The sequence below is a fragment of the Branchiostoma floridae genome, chromosome 4, assembly GCF_000003815.2.
Source record: "Branchiostoma floridae strain S238N-H82 chromosome 4, Bfl_VNyyK, whole genome shotgun sequence".
NCBI classification, from domain to species: domain Eukaryota; kingdom Metazoa; phylum Chordata; class Leptocardii; order Amphioxiformes; family Branchiostomatidae; genus Branchiostoma; species Branchiostoma floridae.
In genome coordinates, this window is record NC_049982.1 from 1800947 (window position 1) to 1808372 (window position 7426).

Below are 7426 nucleotides of genomic sequence, written 5' to 3' on the forward strand. Positions count from 1 at the left end.
TTCTGATTCTGATTCCAAGCTCTAGCTGCTGCGCCACACAGACATCCCGCAAAGGAGAGGTCTTAAAGTGAACATTCTATTGAAAAAGGCAACATTTTCGCGACAATGCATAATGTTTTCTCCATAGCCTTTTGTCAAGCTAGTATTTATACCAGGTAATTAGCAAAATTATACGATACCATTTGGCTCGCCCTATAGGATTGTAAGCGACTTGCAATTAAGAAAAAACCCACCTTACACCCTGGTTTGACACGGCAAAAACAATAGGTTTTCCTATCGGGGAACTTATAATTACTAAATCAAGAATTATAAGGGGTAGCATACGTCTTATATATAGTATCACATTAAAGAGGGGCTAATCATGAGTTTTCGTATTTTTTTAAATTCAAGGATGAACCCAGAGATTTTAAGATTGTCTCCGATACATGATTGTTAGACTATGTAATTGATAATGGTTTTATTGTATATAAACCTCTGACCTCACTCGTGATTTTAGACTTAATGTATGTGTTCGTATGTAATCAAGTCTGATCTGTTTTGACAGGATGTTATTGTATCTGTTTATGTATTTGTATATAAGTTCTTATTTGTATGAGCCCTGGACGATTAGCTCAGATCTCAACAAACTCAATGATCTCAATGTACTTACCTGATGAAAGTGTGGTCCCATCGCATGACGGGAAGCGCGTGTGGAGCCACTCGATGCCCCCTCCCCCGCCCGCGATGATGAGGGGGGTTCCGTCACACCGCGTCACGAACGTGCCGCCCCCTCCCCCCGCCGTGAAGTGCGCCTTGTTCTCCAGACCTTCCTGTCCCACAAGGATCTTCAGCACATCTCCTGTGGAGAAAGACAAAGTCCAAAAAAATTTAGCATCGCATCATGTGGCGCGTTGGATACACTCGATCTCGGAAGTTAAGCAACGCGCGGTACGGACAGTTTCTGGATTGGAGACCAACCAAGGATGACCGGATTGCTGTAGCCGGACCAAGCATGGTCATTGCACAAAATCGTCTTCCGGGAGGGAAGTAAAACGGGGGTCCCGTGCTCGAGGAGGTGCCTCGACCAGAATCTTAAGCACATCTCCTGTGGATGGAGACAAAAAAACGTTCAGCGTCGCGTCATACGTTGAATCCGTACCGAACTGGCAGGGTGTTTGGGCTACCTGTAGAAACCACAAGTCTTGGGTTTGAATCCCTTTCATGCTCCAATTATTTTCCATTGGGAAAGAATCTTTAACTGTCTATCTTCATTAAGGTAAAAAAGAGTACCTAGCTTCGGCCAGGGCCGTCCCTCAGATAGGACGCTTAATGTAGGTCCTACTACACTTATCGAAAGAGTAAAAGACCATCCCAGTGGGAGTGGATCGAATAAATCTGTCCAGATGTGCAGCTTGTACGTTCATTGCAAGTCTGGTGTGGCGATTTACCAGATGTGATATCTGTATCTGTATCTATATAGCCGGTATAACCGCCCTTCGGCGTAACACACCAGCTTCGCAGGCACGCGGCGCGGCAGCAGCTGGTTATATTACACTGAACGACTCATCACACCTAACTTGACACAAAATCAAAAGTACCTACGATGTTGCCTTGTCGTCTTGTGCCTTGTTCTAGAATTGATTTAGTTTTGTATTGGACAAAAGACACTTGTGGCAAAGACAACGAAAAATTGATGTAAATTTTCACCTTTGCGGAGATGAAAATCCCCCTTCATCAGTGCGCCCCTACCCCGCATGGATCGGTTCGTCTTGTGACTGAAGTAGTGCATCCTGTTCCTTCCCCTGTCCCAGCCTCCTGCAGCACCTGGGGAGGGTGGATAATCCATGACAGTAGGCAAAGGGCCAAGATGAGAAATCGCACCACAAGAAAAACTGAACGTTGGACTTTGTTTTCGCTCCAACACTTAAACCCCAAAAAGTGGGAAATGCTAGCTAAGTTTAGTAATGTTGGCCAAAAAGTACATATTCCCAGGTATACCTGGCATTAACCGCTATTGTTAAATACTACTTTTCGTGCAGCGAAATAGAGTAAGCAATTAGATAAGTAGATTATTTACTTAGACATATAACATACATTTGCATAATTCCACCAGGTGGCATTATAACGCAACCTCAAAAAATGCTGTTATAGAGGCCTTCTTAAGATTATCTTCAACACCTAAATATCTAAATTGTATTACATTTAAGACATTTAACATTCGGTGTTCAAGACAACCTTGGGAAGATATCTATACTAATGTTTTATGGCGGTATAATGACACCTGGTGGAATTATGATAGTCTATGTTAGATATTGCCTTCCATTCGGTAGGTCGGGAGTTCGATCCCCGGCTGAGTCATATCTAAGACTTTAAAAATAACACATGCTGTTTTCTCTACTTAGCACTCAGCACTAATGAGGAAGAGTATGAAAGTTAAACACACATCACTACCAGCGGACCAGCCCCCTGCTGTAGTAACTTGCACAAAATGTGTGGCTCAAGGGCTTCGACGCGGAGATGGGCGCCACCCTACGTATCTTAGATGTATGGGCAAACTTTTTTTATGTTAGATATAGATGTAGCTAAAAAGATGAGATAGACAGATAGAAAGATAAAAATCTAGATAAAAAGGTAATACATTCTTGCAGATTCATTAATGCAAGTGCGAAAAAAGCAATTCTCTCTACCTGCGGCTTCAATGCTGTAGTTCCCAGTCTCAGGCACGGTGAAGAGCTGGATCCCGTTCTGTAAGGTCACCAGCTTCTCGTGGTCCTGTCCGCGGTAGTGGTCACCCAGGCTGGTCGGGCCTGCACGGCCGGTGGCGCCGAGGGTGGTGAACGTGGCATTCCTGAAGCCCGGACCTATAGTAAGAACATTGCGTGCAGAATGAAAAAGAAAATGTTTCAAATGCATTCTTCAAAACACGAAACCAGTTAAAGAACTTAAGTTCAAGATCTATATGTATATTTGATTTCTCTTTCTGTTTTTATCCCCTTAGATATGTCTGTCACACATGCATACAAAAGCACACACTCACACACACACATCAACACAGACACATACACACACACATAGGCGCACATGCATACACATTACAAAAATACATGTTATTACATACATACAAACGCACGCCACACACACATGCAGCCACACACACACTTGCCTGTGCAAGATGTTTTGCAGCACATACCTTGCAGACCGTACTTAGAACCGGGGCTAGGACGAGGAAGCTCCACTTCCCCGTACTGTTTAGCCCCACCAGCCGTACCGGTAACGGCGCCGTTGCATTGCGTTTCTCGTTGGTGGGCTGCTTTCTCGGAAATCAGTAGAAATCCTGAAGCAATTAATAAATGAAAGAAATTAGATTGATATTACTTATGTCAGTAACTAAAGTTTGTTATTAACTGTACTTGTAACTGTAACTGTTTGTCAGTAAAGCTTGTTTTCAACTGCACCTGTGATGTGCGTCAGTAGAGATTGTTGTACACCGTACTTGTTAAGTGTCAGTAAAGTTTGTTGCTAACTGTACCTGTTATGTGTCAGCAAAGTTTGTTGCTAACTGTACATGTTACGTGTGTCAGTGAAGTCTACTGTAGTTGTAGACTGTACCTGTTATGTATGTCAGTAAAGTTAACTCTAAACTGTACCTGTTATGTATGTCAGTAAAGTTAACTCTAAACTGTACCTGTTATGTATGTCAGTATAGTTAGCTCTAAACTGTACCTGTTATATATGTCAGTATACTTAGCTCTAAACTGTACCTGTTATATATGTCAGTATAGTTAACTCTAAACTGTACCTGTTATGTGTGTCAGTATAGTTTGCTCTAAACTGTACCTGTTATATATGTCAGTATAGTTAGCTCTAAACTGTACCTGTTATATATGTGTCAGTATAGTTAGCTCTAAACTGTACCTGTTATATATGTCAGTATAGTTAACTCTAAACTGTACCTGTTATGTATGTCAGTATAGTTAGCTCTAAACTGTACCTGTTATGTATGTCAGTAAAGTTAACTCTAAACTGTACCTGTTATGTATGTCAGTATAGTTAGCTCTAAACTGTACCTGGTATGTATGTCAGTATAGTTAGCTCTAAACTGTACCTGTTATATATGTCAGTAAAGTTAACTCTAAACCGTACCTGTTATATATGTCAGTATAGTTAGCTCTAAACTGTACCTGTTATATATGTCAGTATAGTTAGCTCTAAACTGTACCTGTTATATATGTCAGTATAGTTAGCTCTAAACTGTACCTGTTATGTATGTCAGTATAGTTAGCTCTAAACTGTACCTGTTATGTATGTCAGTAAAGTTAGCTCTAAACTGTACCTGTTATGTATGTCAGTATAATTAACTCTAAACTGTACCTGTTATATATGTCAGTTTAATTAACTCTAAACTGTACCTGTTATATATGTCAGTTTAATTAACTCTAAACTGTACCTGTTCTGTATGTCAGTAAAGTTAACTCTAAACTGTACCTGTTATGTATGTCAGTAAAGTTAACTCTAAACTGTACCTGTTATATATGTCAGTATAGTTAGCTCTAAACTGTACCTGTTATGTATGTCAGTATAGTTGGTTGCTTATTGTACCTGTTATGTAAGTCAGCAAGACCAGGCTGACCAGGTTCATCAGACTCATGGACAGAGACAGTCGGTGGAAGCTCCGCTCCAGGCCTGCGATGAGGTAACAGCCAGTTTAATCAAGAGGAAAACTCGTTTCTGTAGGTGTGTAACTTAACTAATATAAGATACTAGACTAATAGTATACCATATCGTTGAAGTTATAATTTCTACTGAAGGTGTAAGGCTGTGTAAAATATAACCTAAATTTGGTTGTTTAATCTATCTAAATTTATATATCTATTAGTTTGGCAAACATCAGGGCATCCCAACTATCCTGTGGCTATTACAAAGGGCTAGCCCTGCTGACAAAAGCATTGAAAAGATAATTTGGACAGGATGATAATCGATAATAATATTCTTAGTAGATGAAGACTATTGTAAATGTAAATGCTCTAAAATGCCTTTAATGGCTTCAGACTAGAAATTTTATTCTTTTAAAAAGTTGTTAAGATAGAATTTTTATGGCACTTGAACGAGACATGAACACTAGACCAATCAACGTATTTCCTGTTGACGCCGAGTCTGTCCCTCCACCCACACGCTTGCGGTCTCCCACGTATGTCTGAACACCTAACGTCAAGTTAAATGTAAACACCACGCAGCAGACTGATCTTCCCACGCTACATTTCACAAGGTGTCTGGTTGTAGAGAGGAAACTACTATAGTTGGTCTGTGCCGTGAGAATTCTCGTGCTTCTTAAGTTTTTGCAGCCCCCCTCTACATAGACCATAGAACACAGTTTTGTCAATGGTACGGGGTTTACGAGATAGTATCTTGGAAGCAAATAGCGCCAAATGAAACGTAATAGCCTAATCTTAAACCGGCTGGTTCCTTGCCCAGGGTAAGAACAATAAGGAAGTGCTCCCACTGTGACTTGTCCAGCAGTTTGAATGGTGGATTGACCCCCATAACCACATAAACTCATAAACATGCCAGACTGTCTACCAGTTAGAAACAATAGTCAGAGACAGATTAGCATATTACTGGTCACAGATTCAAATACTATACTGGTTCAAAGTACTGGTTTTCATAGGAACATTATCAAATAATACAGAATGATCCAAAGTAAATAACAAAGTTGCACAATGCAAGGTGTCAATTAGATAATATCATGTGATAATACTATATGCAGTTCTTGAAAGAAAAACTTTTTTTCAAATTTCAAATTAGCCTTGTCAAAATTGTAACAGAGTATCTATTTGCATCTGCATTTCTAAACTTGAAAATATATTCCTTATAGCTGATTTAGCTCTCATGAGTTATGTGTGTAGAAACATGACTTGTAATACTTGACTTAATTATACTTATAGTAAGAAACCAATTTAGTCCTGTGCTCTGAAGAACTGTACACATAAATGCCAGCCAATGTCTCAGACTGAAGAGTAACCCAGCTGTTTTTCATTACTTCATATTCTGGGCTAAGTGTTCTTCAAGCTAACTTCTTTATGTGCAGTCTTACTTTAATTTCTCTTTTGTCTCTAGATTTCAAACATGATTTGAAGAGTAACTTTTACTTGGTAAACTTTTTCAGCCTGGCCACTACTGATGTGCACTGTATGGGTGCCTGTAGCATACTGAAGGGCATAGTTTATATTATCTGCTCTTTATATTGTTTTACCGGCCCCTTTAAATAGTCTGCTTGTCGATAAAATATCCCGCATAATATAAACTTTATTAGGAAATACTTTACCTTAAAAAAAGAAATGAAACAAATAGATATTAGGTCCTGTTATGATTGGAAAGGTTCTCTTTTTTGTACACATTTCTTTCTCTCTTTTTGTCATTTGATCCATAAATGTGGCTTGAACTTCAAACGTACCTGTAATACGGCCATGTACACTCTTGCAAAATGCAGGAGGGACTTTGGGTTCCTTGCCACCTGAGGAGTTAAGATATAAGTCCATGAATTTTGTTGTACATTCAGATGGAACAAGCACAAAATCTTTTCTGTAAAATGAAACCAAAATACCTTTAATTTCAAGTATATTAAAAGTTTCACTCTTGTACAACGATCGACGTTTCCCGCCTTAAGGTAAAATTACAGGAGTAGCAAAACATTTTAATAAATGGATGATCAAGTACCAAGGACATGTGTAATTTCCCCGCCGTCCATAAGAAAAGTAGACTCCGCTTCAGTAACGAAGATTTCAAATATGATTTTTTTTTCTATTAGCTTTTGGACAGACGAGGACGATATGGCACTGCACTCAAGCTTTTTGTAACTTATATCAACAATGCCACATACACGGTACAGACAGAAGGAAAGTCGTGTAAAGTGCCTTTCCCAAGGGCACAACGTCGGGGGCACGGTGGGAATCGAACTCAGGACCCATAGATTCCGAGCCGAAAGCTCTACCAGTTACGCCAAGCCCGACGCCACGAATACCATTTACCATACACTAGCAACGTACTACTAACTTCATCTGCATTGTTTTAATTTACACTCAACCAGTTGCCTGCATATCAATTGTTGGTCACTTACTATTAGCATGTGATCACGAATCCGTAACGCAGTTTATTATATAAACATGCGGAGGCATCGGTAGATCATTAACCCTCAAACACCCGAGTGGGGTCCATTTGGACCCCAAGTGTAAATTTTGAAGCGTCATGATCATTTGAACATTTTTGATCTGAAGAAACATTCCTTCCGTGACTTTGTCAGTCAATATCTGCTATTCTTCCTCCTACGAATTGAAGAGCCAATTCATATACAATGATTACCGATAAGAATTGGAACTGAGATTTTATGAACAAAACATTATGGGGTCCGTTTGGACCCCACTCAGTCATTTTAGTCACAAAAAAAGGCCGG